This window comes from Bufo gargarizans, chromosome 11 (assembly GCF_014858855.1).
Source record: "Bufo gargarizans isolate SCDJY-AF-19 chromosome 11, ASM1485885v1, whole genome shotgun sequence".
In the NCBI taxonomy this organism is placed as follows: domain Eukaryota; kingdom Metazoa; phylum Chordata; class Amphibia; order Anura; family Bufonidae; genus Bufo; species Bufo gargarizans.
The window spans coordinates 51,097,451-51,115,375 of NC_058090.1; the positions used below are offsets into that span (position 1 = coordinate 51,097,451).

General features: G+C 46.8%; 1 protein-coding gene across 1 annotated transcript in view; it reads right to left on the reverse strand.

The window, feature by feature from the left end:
* GALNT16 (polypeptide N-acetylgalactosaminyltransferase 16) overlaps nucleotides 1–17,925 on the reverse strand; it is a 154,961-nt gene that overhangs the window by 67,922 nt on the left and 69,114 nt on the right. The gene's annotated exons all lie outside the window — the stretch shown is intronic.

Genomic DNA, 17,925 nt, shown 5'->3' on the forward strand with positions numbered 1-17,925 from the left:
TGTGTCCGACACCATCATTATTCCTAGGCAGCACACCCACTGTCTGTGTCACGTTTGACACTGATCTCTCCTTGGCCCCCTATATTCAGCCTCTTGTCCGCCCATGTCGCCTGCACTTCAAAAACATCTCTAGAATCCAACCCTTTCTCACTATGGAAACAACAAAAACTCTCATTGTCTCCCTGATCCATTCCCGCCTCGGTTATTGTAACTCACTATTAATTGGCCTCCCCATCACCAGACTCTTCCCTCTCCAATCTATTCTCAACCGCTATTCTCAGCTGGTGACTGGCTCATGCAGATTTATATCTACTCCCCTATTTTCCCAAGATGGCTGGACCATTGTACAAAACAAGCACCTATATAAATAATGATCATTATTAAAACAGAGAGAGAGGCGGCACTCTGGATTTACGCAGAACCGGTGTAGTTTTTAATCTATACGCAATGTTTTGGAGCCTTTTACAAGCATGCAAAAAGGTATCACCCAAGAAAGAGAACTCCATACCATGGAGTGCTTTCAGTAAGTCTCCATTCAGGACTGATCTCTAAGGAGATTCAGCACACTGTCTAAGCGCCTTTCAAGGCATCACACTCAGTTAGCCAGAATCCTACTCTTGATGAGGGGCAAGCACCCTGAAACAGCTGTCTATGGATGGATATCTGGCTTGGCTATATTCCTTGTCAGATCCCAAAGCTTGCTGGAAAGTCAGATATTTATGCATAAGGAGTCACTTCCACAAGGTGGCGCTGGCGAGATGGTTCTCTTCCTTGGAAGATACCTCCTTGCATATTAGTTTTTCTATGGAACATTGCCAATAAGTCTCCATATCATGGAGGACTTCTAGTAAGTCTCCATACAGGACTGGTCTCTTTAAAGGGGTTATGCAGGAAACTATATTTATGACTTGCCTCAGGATAGGTCCTCAGTATATAGATAAGATCTGGGGGGTGCGACACCTGGGACCTATGCCGATCAGCCGTTAGAAGAGTCCTTGAGTGCCGCAGCCTCTTTCTAGGCAAGGTGACATCACCGTACATCGGTCACATGGCCTAGTTGCACCTCAGCCCCATTCAAGTCAATAGGGCTGAGCTGCAATAGCAAGCACTGCCACTATATGATGTATGGCGCTGTGCTTGGAAAGCTGTCTGGAGCCTGCATCACTCACAAGAACTCCAGTGAACACAGTGGCCCCCTGAAACACCAGATCGGCGGGGGTGCTGGGACTTGGACCCCCACTGGTAAGCTAATGATGACCTATTCTGAGGATCACTGCTTGATAAAGACCAAAGATGGTCGAAACGTCGCTGTCACTATGCTGCTAAAATAAACCAATTTGAAATTTTGCACAAACGGAAGAGTGCTGCGGATTTTTGCGTAGTACTATCCTGAGGATCGGGCATTATTATTATTTCCGAGATAACCCCTTTAAGGCGATTCAACACCCTGCCCTAAGCGAGCATGCTTCAAAAAGGTTCTTTAGCCGAAACGTTGCATATGGATTAAAGGCTACACTGGTTCGGTATCACTTTGGAGTGCTACCTCTCTCTCTGGTTTTTTTGGACTTCATATTGAGGCGAGTTGGACCAAAAGGCGCACACCCAGCCATCCACATATATGTTTTGTTTATTGCTGGAGATGGCGAAAGAAAAATCACCACATTTGAAGCTAGAAGTCGGCAAGTCTATTATTTAACCTAATCATTTTGACCCTCTCTAGTAATACCAAGATATGCATATGCATTTACTCCTCTCTACACGTGAAATTTGCATTTAAAGACATAAAGAACATTACTCCACCAGGATCAAAAAGATTTCCAGTAAATACTGGTTACACTTAGTTAATGAATTACACAGCACATCAGATACAAAGACTGAAGTGCCCTTGTACAGCTGCTCCCATCCTGTAACAGACTGGCGGCTGTTCGCGCTTAACACAAATTTTTATATTATTTTTGCAATGGCCTGATGCCCTCTGAAGAACACATTTACTGCACATAGCAATTACCTAAAATGACATTCCAATCCGTCAATAGTAAAAGGCTTTTAAATCTCACCCATGTTACCGACACTGTAAATGCCGCAGATTTTCTGCACGCAAATGTGCTTTGGAAAATCCGCGGCTTAACCCACCACGTGTGAGGGTGAATGCACACGTTCTGGTTTATGTGCGGACAATCCGCAGGTGAGAGCAGCACATCATCTATAGAGGGCTATCAGCAGTTCTGAGGCCTCAAAACTGCTGATAGTCTTTCTTAAAACCATGTAAGCTCCACTTTAGAAATAATGGGGGTCATTTACCAAGCTTAAATATGCCTAAATTAGGCGCATTTCAGGCGCAATGGTTATTTGCTCCTAGAGGCTCATTTGCATAGAGTAACACTTCTTTTCTCACTGAAATGAGAGATATATCGGGATGGGACCCAGACAGAACAGTTCTGCTGACAAGCTCACAGGTCTAAGGTCAGCCTGTTTTAATGCTATGAAACTGGTGACAGAAGCCCTTTAAAGATACATTTATTCCCATAAACTCCTCTTATGTTTCTAGTGGGTCAGGGGATGTGAAATGGCGGGTATGAGTTATGCATGTTATTATCAAATAAGTAATAAAATAAGCAATAAGCAAAAAAAAAAAGCTAATAATGAGTGGGGTTTTCTTTCCAGACTACTTCGGACTCCCTGTAGGCACCGTAGCTAAGCAGCAGCCAACAGATAACATTTCTGTCCCAATGGAGCTGAGAAAGAAAGAAAAAAAAAAAGAAAAAAGAAAGAAAAAAAGACCAGTGTTTTAGACTTAATGAAGCCCTAAACTGGAGGTGGATCCGCCGAAGTTATAAAAAGGTGCAGGCCTCTCCATGACTTTGGCGCATCCAGTGCCAGTTCTAAGTATAAGACCGCTTCCGAGCTGTCTGACATTTAAACCTTATTCTACTCCTAAAACAGGTGTAGAAAATGGTGAATGAGATGGGCCTGCCGCCCCGTTCCCTCCCCGCCGACGGCAAGCCTACAATTTTAGACCTGGCGTAAGCAGAGTGAAGTCGCAGTATATAAAGCTTGACTCCAATTGAAGGTTTGTGGTGCAAAGTAAGAATCTACGATATACAGATAGCTCACTTTACAATATTAATTGGTTCTGGGACGACCATTGTATGTTGAAACCATTGTAACTTGAGTCCATAGGGGCTCATGCACACGACCGTTGCTGTTTTGCGGTCCGTTTTTCACAGATCCGTTGTTCCGTATCTGAGTCTTTTTTTTCTCTGATTTAAGTCCTCTTCTGTTCCATTATTTCACAAAACATATCCGTATGGTTTCTGTATGCAATCCGTTTTTTGCGGATCGGAAACAGTAACTTATTAATCACCAAACACATGAGCAATATGGGCTGGGCATAGCATTTCTACAGCATAGATCCGCGAAATACGGATGACATGCGTGCGTCACGTATTTTTTGCAGACCTATTGACTTGAATGGGGCCTCAGACCACGATTTGTGGAGAATAATAGGACATGCACTACTTTTTTGCGGAACGGAAATACAGAGTACCTTACGTTGTTTTTGCAGACCCATTGAAGTGAATGGTTCCGCATACGGTCCGCAAAAAAAAAAAAAAAAAAGAGAATGGAAGCGGAAAGAAAATACGTTCGTGTGCATGGAAAACTTATAAATTGGTTCCAAAGACTCAAAATGTCATCCCAAGGTAAGGCTACTTTCACACTTGCGGCAGTGTGATCCGGCGGGCAGTTCCGTCGTCGGATCCGCCGATCTGCCGCTGACAGAAAGCATTTTGAGACGGATCCGGATGTGGATCCGTCTCACAAATGCATTGCAAGGACGGATCAGTCTCTCCGCTTGTCATGCGGACCGACGGATCCGTCTTGTACATTTTTACCGATCTGCGCATGCGCATGCCAGAACGACGGATCCGGCATTCCAGTATTCTGATCCGGCGCCAATACATTCCTATGGGAAATAATGCTGGATCCAGCGTTCAGGCAAGTCTTCAGTTTTTTTCGCCGGAGAGAAAACCGTAGCATGCTACGGTTTTATCTTTTGCCTGATCAGTCAAAACGACTGAACTGAAGACATCCTGATGCAAACTGAACGGATTACTCTCCATTCAGAATGCATGGGGATAAAACTGATCAGTTCTTTTCCAGTATAGAACCCCTGTGACGGAACTCTATGCCGGAAAAGAAAAACGCTAGTGTGAAAGTACCCAAATAGAACATGAGTATTTAAAGGGAGTCTGTCACCACTATATGGCCATATACAGCACTTACATGGCGCTGTAGCACACCTATACAGGATTCTAATGGTACCTTTGTTCTTTTCTTTAGACATCCCGAAGCAGGAAAAACGACATTTATTTCATATGCAAATGAGCACTCGCAAGTGCCCAGGGGCGGTGTTCCGTGTCTAGGTGCCCAGGCTGCCCTGCCTTTTTAACCGTTACTCCTCCCCCAGCCTCTTCCTTTGCCCGCCCTCCTATTCCCTTGTATCATCCCTAGGTCCGTCCGAGATCCCGTACCTGCGCACTGCTTCGCCGGCTGGCGCATGCGCACTAGTTGAATTGATGCCGTACCCAAAATGGGCATTGCAGTGTGCATGCCCCGGCCCAGCGAAGCAGTGCACAGGCGCGGGATCTCGGCCGGACCTAGCGATGATACAAGGGAATAGGAGGGCGGGCAAAGGAAGAGGCTGGGGAGGAGTAACGGTTAAAAAGGCACAGCAGCCTGGGCACCTACACACACGGAACACCGCCCCTGGGCACTGGCGAGTGCTCATTTGCATATGAAATCAACGTCGTTTTTCCTGCTTCTGAATGTCTAAATAAAATAACAAAGGTACCATTAGAATCATGTATAGGTGTGCTGCAGAGCCATGTAAGTGCTGTATATGGCGACAGACTACCTTTAATACAATTATGCAGATAACCAAGACATAAAACAAGTCGGTCCATAGAACAGTCAGGAGCAGATGCCGGAGGCTGTAGATCACTTTCTGTGATGAGGACTGGAGCTTCTTCAGGGTCCAGAAAATAGTGCATCAGAAAAATAACATGGAGCTGCCCCTAACCTGGTGTCCAAAGGAGCACCTCAGACAGAGGGCACTATAGGACATGTAATAACATAAGAACATGCGTGTTTTACCACCAGATTTCGTCTAGATAGTAGTGCAACCATGAGTCACAACATTTATTAGTAAAAGCTGCATAATGAATTCTTATACCACATACTGAATCACGTGTAGTTCAATTCTCCTTTGGATCCACTTCTGGTGATGCCTTAAAAATATGCACCAAACCACACAGTGTTTTTCACAGAGTTTTTGAACGCTCCCCCCTACCTGCCGAGGATTCCTCTAGTGGCACATCACTGGGTCATGTACCACTTAGGGACCAGTGACCCTGTCCATGCCGGACGTTTACATGCGGGGACTGGAGCAGAACGAAGAGAGCAGTGGACCAAAGAAGCAAGAAGTGAACAGTGGGGAGCAGGCAAGTAGGTTTGACTTCACAGGTCCAGCATGGAGGGGAAAAAAGTTCAAAACATAAAAATTTGGAAACCCTTCAAAAGTTGTTTTCTGGAAATATTAAGGGATTGCTCCTACCCTGCGTCGCCTCCTGAAAGATTCATACCTGCTCACCGCCACTCCAGTCCTGCTCTCGTGTTACTCCCTCTACCAGCCAGGTCATGGACATGGTCATGAGTGCCACACAGCGGTGACGTGTCACATGGGAACACATCACCGCTGAAGCCAGTCATTGGCTGCAGCAGCACACGTGGCCATGTCCATGCCCCAGCCAGGAGAAAACAAGTGGAGACTGGAAGATAGAGGCACGGGAGCCAGTACGCAGGACCCGAGCAATGGGGAAGCCATGCTGGCTAGGAGCCTTCCCTTGATAGTTAATATTACTCAACAACCCCTTTTAGGACATGTTTAGGTAATGTGCTGTACGGGTTATCAATGGCCCAATACCTGACCGATGGTCTTTTACATATTTGACATCAAAGTATTTGGAGGTTTTGCCCCTGTGCCATAAAAGAACATATTTCCGTATAGAGATGTTTTCACTTGATTTTCCATAGACTAATAGTGTATCTTACAAAATATAAAATTCACAATAGAGCTCACCCCCGAGCAAGGAAAGTGTTTAAACCCATGGAAATGATATGCCATATTAGATGTAGTTTGCATGTAGGTGCAAGTCCAGAACGATCTACACCGCAGTGGAACCCCCACATTAGAAGGCAATTATAAATGGAAACCACAATGTAGAAGTGAACAAAGCCACATCTGTTCTGCAAATTACTAATTCTCTGAGTTGAAAGTTGCGCAGCCTCGGAGTACTAAGCAGATCAATGGGTGACTGTCAGGATACCCCATGGCACCGAATCCTACCGACCTGGAAACAAGTGACCAAGGCCAAGTGTTCAAGACGGATCAGTTTTGGCAATGTTACAGATAATACAAACGGATCCGTTCTGAACGGATGCATGCGGTTGTATTATCTGAACGGAAGCGTTTGTGCAGATCCATGACTGATCCGCACCAAACGCGAGTGTGAAAGTAGCCTTAAACCATATCACAGTCACAAGGCTCAGGAAGCGTGGAAATAGAAAAATAAGTGGCAACCCTGGTTCTTCCACAAGGCCACAGAATGATTGTATTTAGGCAAAGCCCAAATGACTTAGGGTCAAGATTTTTAGCGTGCAAGAATATTTACAATCTCAATTTTTATAATTCCTTGAATCGTTATCACAGAAAGAATGAATGCATTTTTTCATCAATTGTGTCCAATAGGTCATCCACTTATCTTAGAAAATGCTTTTAGTTGCAAACATACTTGCTCTATTTTTGGTCCCATGAATGCATTAGGCATACTGCTGCTATATGAAAAGCACAAAACGCAGCAAGCCTTATGCACATGCTACTCACTACACCATCTAAACAGAATTGTGACAAAATGAGAGCAACAGTACTAGACACAGCCAATAGAGGGGACAAGCCAATGTGCATAGGTTAAACATAGTGGCTCAGTGGTTAGCAGTGGTGCCTTGCAGCCCTGGGGCCCAGGGTTCAAATCCAACTATGGACAACATCTGCATGGAGTTTGTATGTTCTCCCTGTGTTTACGTGAGTTTCCTCCCACAGTCTGACGACATAGGGAATGTAGACTGTGAGCCCCACTGGCGACAACAAGTGACGATAACATCTGTAAAGTGCTGCGGAATAGGTCAGAACTACATAAGTAAAATAAAGAACTGCAGTCTCTTCACAGTGCTGATCAGTAGGCATCATGAAGGGTGGATCCCCATGAACAAGCATAGCTCATAGTAAAGATAGGCCATCAACATGAGGTTATGTTCATCAGGAAAAGTCATTTGCCAAAAACAGGTCACTTTTGGTTGTGGTTTTGCAATTAGGTGGCTTTTTTCTTACAAGTTTCTTACAATGTTTTTCTGCCTTCCCATTGACTTCTGTGGAAAACCACCATTAAATCAATTTCAGAGTTGTACCATGACACTTCAGAAGGTTTTTTTTTCAAAAAGTGGGGACAATTGGCTTGTACCTCACAGTTTTTTTTTTTGCCTTCCTCTGGATCAACTTGCAGGATAACGGGCCGAACCGGATGGACAAATGTCTTTTTTCTGCCTTATGTACTATGTTACTATGTAAAACAAGCTGCTAAAAAATAACTCGACTATGTGTACAAGGTGCGCACACGGTTGAGGTTTTACACCGAATCTGTTTTAGGCAAGTAAATTATGCCATTGGAAAATCAGTGTCAGATTTTGCCCATGTGAACATAGCCTGACAGTTCAAGAGAACCCCATTTGGTGGACTCAGAAACTCAACTCTTCAATCAAACCTACCATAAATACCTAGATAAACGATATCACTCATTTCCCACTTTCCTGTCCTCCACTCAGTGCCTTACAATATCTCCAGCCATCGCACTTCTCATCACACAGACTTTACATGGGTGAATTACAAGGAACAAGTGTTTGGAGGAACGTTCATTCCCAATAATTACCGTACCCTAATACTTGGGCAGTGTGAAAGGGCCCTCAGAGTACCATGCTGTAGAAAAGGTTGTCATATTATTATTATTATTTAGTATTTCGTTATTATCTAACAGAGTAAGATGCAGAACATTTTGGAGTACAGTGTGCACACAGGGCCGGCCTTTGGGGTGTGCGGGCTGTGCGGCCGCACAGGGCGCCATAGCAACAGGGGCGCCGGGCGGCCGACAGCCCGCAATGTAATATGGGCAGGCGAGGCGGCACTTATGTTTTCTCCCCCCCCCCCCCCCTCCTCCTATATTCAGCAGGGGGCGCCCGGCGCCCGTTGCGGTTTAAAAAAAAAAAGTTACTTATATAAGTTGGGGGCGGCTGGCGGCGCCCCTCATTCTGCGCCGCCTGAGTGGCTGAGGCTGAGCGCTTGCCGCTCTAAAGAATCCTGCGCCTGTTAATGTAGCGTGGCCGAGCTCTGTTAGGTCCGCGGTACAGGAGCTTTTGTTTCCTGTACCCGGCCGGACTGACAGGAAGTGCTCACTTAGTGTGCACTTCCTTTCAGTCCGGCCGGGTACAGGAAACAAATGCTCCTGTACCGCGGACCTAACAGAGCTCGGCCACGCTACACTAGAGGTGGAGGTGGGAGTAGAAAGAGAGTGACAAGGGGGGAGGGGGGAGGAAAGAAAGAGAGTGACAAGGGGGGAGGGGGGAGGAAAGAAAGAGAGTGACAAGGGGGGAGGGGGGAGGAAAGAAAGAGAGTGACAAGGGGGGAGGAAAGAAAGAGAGTGACAAGGGGGGAGGGGGGAGGAAAGAAAGAGAGTGACATGGGGGAGGAAAGAAAGAGAGTGACATGGGGGGGGAAAGAAAGAGAGTGACATGGGGGGGGGAAATAATGAGAGTGATGGGGGGGAAATAATGAGAGTGATGGGGGGGGGGAATAATGAGAGTGATGGGGGGGGGGAATAATGAGTGATGGGGGGGGAATAATGAGTGATGGGGGGGAATAATGAGTGATGGGGGGGGGATAATGAGTGATGGGGGGGGGAATAATGAGTGATGGGGGGGGGAATAATGAGTGATGGGGGGGGGAATAATGAGTGATGGGGGGGGGAATAATGAGTGATGGGGGGGGGAATAATGAGTGATGGGGGGGGAATAATGAGTGATGGGGGGGGGAATAATGAGTGATGGGGGGGGAATAATGAGTGATGGGGGGGGAATAATGAGTGATGGGGGGGGGAATAATGAGTGATGGGGGGGGAATAATGAGTGATGGGGGGGGGAAATAATGAGTGATGGGGGGGGGGAAATAATGAGAGTGATGGGGGGGGGGAATAATGAGTGATGGGGGGGGGGAATAATGAGTGATGGGGGGAATAATGAGTGATGGGGGGGGAATAATGAGTGATGGGGGGGGGGATAATGAGTGATGGGGGGGGGAATAATGAGTGATGGGGGGGGAATAATGAGTGATGGGGGGGGAATAATGAGTGATGGGGGGGGGAATAATGAGTGATGGGGGGGGAATAATGAGTGATGGGGGGGGGGAATAATGAGTGATGGGGGGGGGAATAATGAGTGATGGGGGGGGGAATAATGAGTGATGGGGGGGGGGAATAATGAGTGATGGGGGGGGGAATAATGAGTGATGGGGGGGGGGAATAATGAGTGATGGGGGGGGAATAATGAGTGATGGGGGGGGAAATAATGAGTGATGGGGGGGGGGAAATAATGAGAGTGATGGGGGGGAATAATGAGAGTGATGGGGGGGGGAAATAATGAGAGTGATGGGGGGGGGAATAATGAGCGTGACAAGGGAGGGCGGGTGGAATAATGAGAGTGACAAGGGAGAGGGGGGATAATGAGAGTGACAAGGGAAGGGGGGGGGGGGAAAGAGTGACAAGAGAGGGAGGGGGGGGGGAAGAGAGTGACAATGGAGTCCCCAGAGCCAGACTGCAGCCAGAGTCCAGATCATCTAATTGTCCTGGCGGTAAGTAGACAATGCAATATGTTTATTATTTAATTGTTTAGTTATTAATACTACATTGGAAACGAATTTTCTCAGCTGGACACCGGCCGACACTGCGCATGCGCTGGGAGCCTCACCAGCGGTTAGGGTAGGGAAAAAGCACTGGCCCGTACGTAATTTTTCCCTTCCCTAACCGCTGGTGAGGCTCCCGATGCATGCGCAGTGTCGGCCGGTGTTCAGCTGAGAACATCCATCCGATCACTGCGCCTGCGCATTGGCCCATAGTTTTTCCCTACCCTAACCGCCGGCGAGGCTCCTGGCGCATGCGCACTCTGCTGTGAAATTTCCCTAACCTGTCGTTGTGCGCCTGCGCGGCACACCTCCTCACGTCATGTCCGGTGCGACCGGAAGTGACGAGGGTAGGGAAATCTCACGAACTAGGGAAGTATAACATTACACCGGCCTTTGGGGTGTGAGGGCTGGTAACTACTTGGTTGGATAGTCAGCCAGCCTATGCCATGATGCCAGCAACAAGCAGTGTTTTTTTTTTTTTTGGGGGGGGGGGGGGGGCGCCACAAGGTTATCTCGCACAGGGCGCCTGAACACCTAAGGCCGGCCCTGTGTGCACACGGCAATATTCTCTGTCCAGGAACGTTCAGTACATCATGAAGAGTCTTCTCGATCATTCTTGGTCATGTAGTTCAAATAAAATTGCACAAGAAAAAGTTATGATTGTACCGTCAAAGGCTAATTAAGTCACATCGTTCATTTCTCTTCTGGCCAAATATCTTCTTGGCTACATCATAGTGGGCCGAGCACTTATTCTCAGGACCAGATGTTCGTGTATGGGACAGCAGGACTTGCAGCTGTCTTACTGCTGGTCCATTCCAACATTAACTAGGGAATGTCTGCGGCAACACATAGCAGATGAGACCCAAATCACTGGCCAAAAGGATGACCAAACAGATAATTGGTGCCCATTAAAATGATGGCTTATTTAAAGATTTGGCACAGGAAATAAATCAGTGATCTGTTGATGAAAACCCAAGTTGGATAGGATATGCATTTCTTACGCAATTTATTTCTTAACAGATGCAGCCACATTTAGAAGAATACATGCGTCACGTAATCTGTTCAAAAGCTGCCACGTAACTGTGTCAAGCGTTTAATAAAAGGAGAGCTACTCTCTCAAAGTCATAGTCTCATTCATTCCTAAAGGCTAGCTAATGTGGATGGGTCTGTGACAACTCCAGGGGCGGACTGGGAACTTAAAGGAGCCTTGGAAAAAAAAGTAAAAGAAGCCCCATGTTGTAGGTGGGTCTAAGTGGACAGAAGGCGGGGAACACAAGTAGGTGAGAACACCTCAAGTAGATAGGACCAACAATACTATAGTCCGGCACAAAAGACCACCCCAGCAGAACCAAATACCACAGTGCAGTACAGTACAGTACAGTATACCACCCCAGCAGAACCAGATACCACAGTGCAGTACAATATACCGCCCAAGCAGAACCAAATATCACAGTGCAGCACAATATACCGCCCCAGCAGAACCAAATATCACAGTGCAGCACAATATACCGCCCCAGCAGAACCAGATACCACAGTGCAGTACAGTATACAACCCCAGCAGAATCAGATACCACAATGCAGTACAAAATACCACCCCAGCAGAACCAAACACTACAGTGCAGTACAAAATACCACCCCAGCAGAACCAAACACCACAGTGCAGTACAAAATACCACCCCAGCAGAACCAGATACCACAGTGCAGTACAAAATACCACCCCAGCAGAACCAGATACCACAGTGCAGTACAGTACAGTATACCACCCCAGCAGAACCAGATACCACAGTGCAGTACAAAATACCACCCCAGCAGAACCAAACACTACAGTGCAGTACAAAATACCACCCCAGCAGAACCAGATACCACAGTGCAGTACAGTATACCACCCCAGCAGAACCAAACACCACAGTGCAGTACAAAATACCACCCCAGCAGAACCAGATACCACAGTGCAGTACAGTATACCACCCCAGCAGAACCAAACACCACAGTGCAGTACAAAATACCACCCCAGCAGAACCAAACACCACAGTGCAGTACAGTATACCACCCCAGCAGAACCAAACACCACAGTGCAGTACAGTATACCACCCCAGCAGAACCAGATACCACAGTGCAGTACAGTATACCACCCCAGCAGAACCAAATACCACAGTGCAGTACATAATACCACCCCAGCAGAACCAGATACCACAGTGCAGTACAGTATACCACCCCAGCAGAACCAGAAAGCACAGTGCAGTACAGTATACAACCCCAGCAGAATCAGATACCACAGTGCAGTATATAATACCACCCCAGCAGAACCAAATACCACAGTGCAGTACAGTATACCGCCCCAGCAGAACCAGATACCACAGTGCAGTACAGTATACCACCCCAGCAGAACCAGATACCACAGTGCAGTACATAATACCACCCCAGCAGAACCAGATACCACAGTGCAGTACAGTATACCGCCCCAGCAGAACCAAATACCACAGTGCAGTACACCACCCCAGCAGAACCAGATACCACAGTGCAGTACAAAATACTGTCCCAGCAGAACCAGATACCACAGTGCAGTACAAAATACTGTCCCAGAGAACCAAATACCACAGTGCAACACAAATAACTGCAACACAAATAACTGCCCCAGCAGAACCAAATACCACAGTGCAGCACAAATTACTTCCCTACCAGAACCAAATACCACAGTGCAGCACAAAATATTGCTCCCCATACTGCAGTATTCAACTGTATCACAGCAATACAGCTGAATTCAGGAGGGCACCTTCTGCTGCCAGTCAAGTGCATAAGTACGGTATCTGATGCTTCCAGCATTAATTACTACTGAGCGCATGAGATAATTATGTATCCAGTTGGCGGCCATGAGGAGGGCTTGGAATGGCCCCTGGGCATCGCTCCAATGGGAAATTTTTATGTTGTGTCTATGGCCAGTCCGGCAAACCTTTTTTTTAACAGCCTATGGGGGAAGGAAGGATAAGCCATGTTAGATTTCAGCATGCCCTATCAATGGTTCCAGCAAGAAATAAGCTGTTGCCAGAGGAGTTAGGCTGTGCTTTATTCCTGTTTTCACATTGAAAATACATGCGCACTTGTCCGAGGCAAGAGTGCATGTGTATGGGGGTAGCCAGGAGTAATAGCAGTCGGTCAACAGAAAAAATAAATAAATGTACGAGCACCTTACAGCACAATTATGGCGTGGCTGTCCCGCTGGAAGCTGCGTGGCATCTGCCTTCTATTCATTTCAATGGGACCCAGCACTGAGGACTGCATAATGGCGGCTTAAAGCCGTGGCCATGCTGAGAAGGGACATGCCCGTTCTCAACATGGTTACGGCTTTAAACCACCATTCCGCAGTCCTCAGTGCTGCCTTCCATTGAAAAGAACAAGAGGCAGAAAGGACAGGGCTGCCGGCTGGATTCCAGAAAAATTTTGGCTTGGCTGTCCAGGCCAAAATCACGCGGTAAAACGTGCCCTGTGAATGGCCCCCAAGAAATATTTACTGAAAAAAACAGGACACAAACTGCTTTTTATTAAATCTTCCCATTAGGAGGTACTGTAACACAATATATCATATTCGTAGAATTAAAGGTAAGCCTCTTTCAGGTCACTACAGGCTTCTTTAGCATTCCACTACATAGTTGTAATAAACAGTAAGGGTACTTTCACACTAGCGTTGCTGGATTCCGGCAATCTGTATGCAAACAGACACCATCTCACAAATGCATTGCAATACCGGATCCGTCTCTCCGGTTGTCATCCAGAAAACCGGATCCGGCATTCATCTTTTTCACATTTTTAAAAGGTCTGCGTTTTTCCGGAACACTTGGGACCGGATCTGGCATTAATCCATTTCAATTAATACCGGTATACCAGCAAGTGTTCCGGAATTTTGGACGGAGAAAATACCACAGCATACTGGGGAATTTTCTCAGTCCAAAAACCGTACAGTAACTGAACTGATACATACTGAACGGATTGCTCTCCATTCAGAATGCATTAGGATAAAACTGATCAGTTTTTTTTCCGTTATTGAGCCCCTAGGACGGTACTCAATACCGGAAAAGTTTAACGCAAGTGTGTAAGTACCCTAATTAGAATAACTAGTCTAAATAATTACTACGGGTGCTCTACTCCTATTTAGCATCCTATACAGTGGTCCCTCAAGTTACAATATTAATTGGTCCCAGGAGGACCATTGTATGTTGAAACCATTGTAAGTTGAGTAATTGGTTCCAAAGCACCAAAATGTCATCCAAGATAAGAGAAAATGAAAATGTAAGAAAAATAAGCAGATAACTAAGCCAGATAAAGCAATTCCTTACATATAACAGTGAGGAATAGCTGCTAACTGGCAACTAATGCAGCTATCTTGCCAGAGAAGTGTCCGTGATTGGTTGGATCTGAGTCTGAGACATTGTATGTTGAGTCTAGTTTCAACTTACGATGGGTCAGAAAACACCACTGTATGTTGAAAATATTCTATCCTGAGGCCATTGTATCTTAGAGGGATCACTATATAAAACATAGGACCAGGCAGTGATGGAAGGGGAGCGGACTTGGCTGCAAGGAGAGCAACAGCGATGCCCTCGTTGTGCCAAAGGTCATTGTACAAGGAAAGAACAGATAAGCTCTGGCAACCACCTATTGTGAATTGTGGATCCTGTGTTATCTCTAAACAAAAGGTGTTATCATTACAGGCAGGGTTGGAATGAAAGATAAGCAGGTAATTGCAGTAAAGTGATCTGTACAGACCGAGACGTGCCTCCTATAATTAGGCTTAGTGGTCAGTGTGAAAACTACAGGATTTTATGGTTTGTGTTTAAATAGAGATATTGACATGGAAAATTAAAAATAATCAAAAAGTCTTTAAAAAAAGTGTTTTCAAGAATAAGTCATTTTCAGATGATACATTCTGTTCAAGGGTCAATGAGTCTTAGTAGCTGTTTTTATAAGCTTTACGAGTACATACTTTAGGTTCAATGCTCCTTTAAATTGAAGGAGGCTGTAGCCTGACAGCCCCTTTCATGAGACATCTTATAAACAGTACGGATAAATATAGCTTTTTTTAGGTTACCTTATTAGATTGGCATAGAAACTGCTATTCGGTGGTTTAATGGAAGCATAAAATGTTCAGACCTCTATGATCTACACAGGACGGGCAGACATTTTTCATGAACTCTGGCACTCCTGCTGAATACACGGTTCATTTAGCTCTGAATAAGACATTGTTCACTACGGGCACAAGGCTTCTGAAAAGTGAGACACACCTGTAACTTTATTCACATTAAAAATCGTGGCTCCATAGGCTCCATTTCCTGTTACATGCCACAGGGTGGGGGAGACTCGGAGGCCGAAATCGTAATGGAGAGGCCACCGTCTTGCCTTCTATAATGTATGAATTATGCATTTACTACACAAGTTCAGATTTACTAAGCAGTTTGCCCAGGTAAGGTTTATATTAAATGGCTTCTCTAGGACTAGTTGGGGAAGATGTAAAAGGCACAGATCCTGCAATTTTATATGTTCTCCTTGCCGTCTCTGGTTACAGGGCTGCCATGTATGTTTCTACAGTATATGTAAACTTAAGAAAGCAACCATCGCTCTGGCCTTCACATTCGGGGCTAGAGGATCTAATGGTAGACAGCACGAGTCAGGTCAATGTACCGTATGCATCAGGCTCTGGTCACGTCTGCATTGTAGTCTCTGTTGCACAGTTGACACTAACAAGGTTTGTTGGGCTCCGTCAAGGTGTCGCAGAGTCATCATATGGTACCCGCAGCCTGCCCTCTATGAGGCTACACTGTACGTTGCTTCTGGGGGAGTATATCTCCATAGTACAGAGACACATGGAGTGCACGTTCCCCTGCCGAGCTCGAAGGTTCATGCACAGGAACGATTTTAAAATCGCTTAAACTTGAGTTCTGTCAGCGACAAACTGACATTTTCCCTTTCTGCAAATCTGTCACATTCTTTCATTTTTTTCCCCCACGCAGATGTAATCAGTTTTTATGGCTGTTTCCATGCACAAAAAATGAAATAGAACACACAGTATCTGCCAGCAGCCATCAGTGATGGACCGATCAGGAGTCTGTGCTTCACTCACCCTTTGACTTGAATAGACAACTCCTAAGTAAAAAAAAAAACACAAAATAAGGCCCCATTCAGACCACAGTATGGCTGCCGTGCCTATGTTGCAGACCGTAAACAGCAGGTCTGCAGATTCCATACTGCGGTGCGGACCTATTGACTTGAATGGGTCCGCTATAGGCAGCATATGGTGAAAAATAAATAAATAGGAGATGTCCTATCTTTTACAGAGCAGAGGCACGGATCAGAAGCCCACAGAAACACTTGGAAGCCCTTCTGTGGGCTTCCGGGTCTGTGCCTCAGCACCACAAAAGATAGGACATGTCCTATCTTTTGCTGTATATAGCTGATCGCGGACCCATTCAAGTCAATGGGTCTGAACTGCAGCACAGAGTTCACATGGCCGATGGTCCTGTATTGCGGACCCGCTGTTTGCAGTCAACAACACGCGCACGGTGGCAATACATTTTTCTGAATGGGGCCTTAAGAACATGACACCCATGTGCATAAACCTTTTTACTTTAACCCCTTAGGGACCCATGACGTATCGGTACGGCATGTTTTCCGAATCCTTAAGGACCCATGACGTACCGGTACGTCATGGCTTCAATTCGCGATTCCGGCGCCGCGGGGGTTAATCGTAACAACGCAGGGGGGGGTCATTTGACCCCCCGTATAGACGATCGCAGAAAACCGCAGGTCCATTCAGACCTGCGGTTTTCTGCGTTTCCGGTCCATTCGGGTGTGCTGTGACCCGATGAACCGGAAAAAGACTGCGATCGGTGGCGTAATTTTACACCACCAATCGCAGTCCGAGGATTTGAGGAGGCGGTGCTGGCCCTGGTGCTGAACACTGCTGTCCAGGGTGCTGATTGGTGCAGGGGAGAGAGGCGCGAGATTCAAACTTCCTGCGCTCCTCTCTCCCCTCCTCTTCCTGTCCAGCACCCTGACCGTGCAGAATCGTCCAGCACCAGCTCCTGTGTCCCCCTAATCGGCATCCATCACCCTCCTGCACCCATCGCCACTCAGGTAGGTTAGGGTCAGTGAGGGAGAGGCACCATTAGGAAGGGAAAGAAGGGAAAAGTTAGTTAGGAAAAAAAAAAAAAAAAAAGAACTTTTACACAAAACTTTTTTGATCCATCTATCAGACCCCAGAGCCCCCCCTGCCACTTGCCCCCCCCCTACCAGCCCCCCACCACCACCAGCCCCCCCCAACCCCCCCCCCCCACCAGCCCTCCCCCAGCCTCCCCCCCCCCTCACCACTAGCCCCCTTACCACCACTTTTTTTTTTATTTTTCTGCGTTCGCTGACTGGTCGGCACTTTAGCGTCCGTCCACTGTTAGCGCATCGCCTGCCCCACCGCTGATCAGCGTTGTACCGCTGATCAGCAACTTTGAACTTTTTTTTTTTTTTTTCCTAACACTTGCCCCTTTATTTTCCTTTTTTTAGTACGCGAACACCCGTTGCCCCCACACACACGCACATATAATAAAGGTTTCCACACACGCACACCTACACGCACACACACCCATGGCCCGCCGGGTGTTCTCGGCCGAGGAGGCATACGCCCAGATTGCCTCCGACTCCGAGAGCCCCAGTGAGGATGAGGATGACCCCACATTCCTTCTGTCATCCGCATCCTCCTCATCATCATCGGATGACGATGAGCCACCAAGGCGGCGGAGACGCCGCCAGGCGGAGCCAGGGGCCACACATGCTAGGGATCCTGTGGCCCACCCTAGTACGAGCCGCCCTGGGGTTCGTAC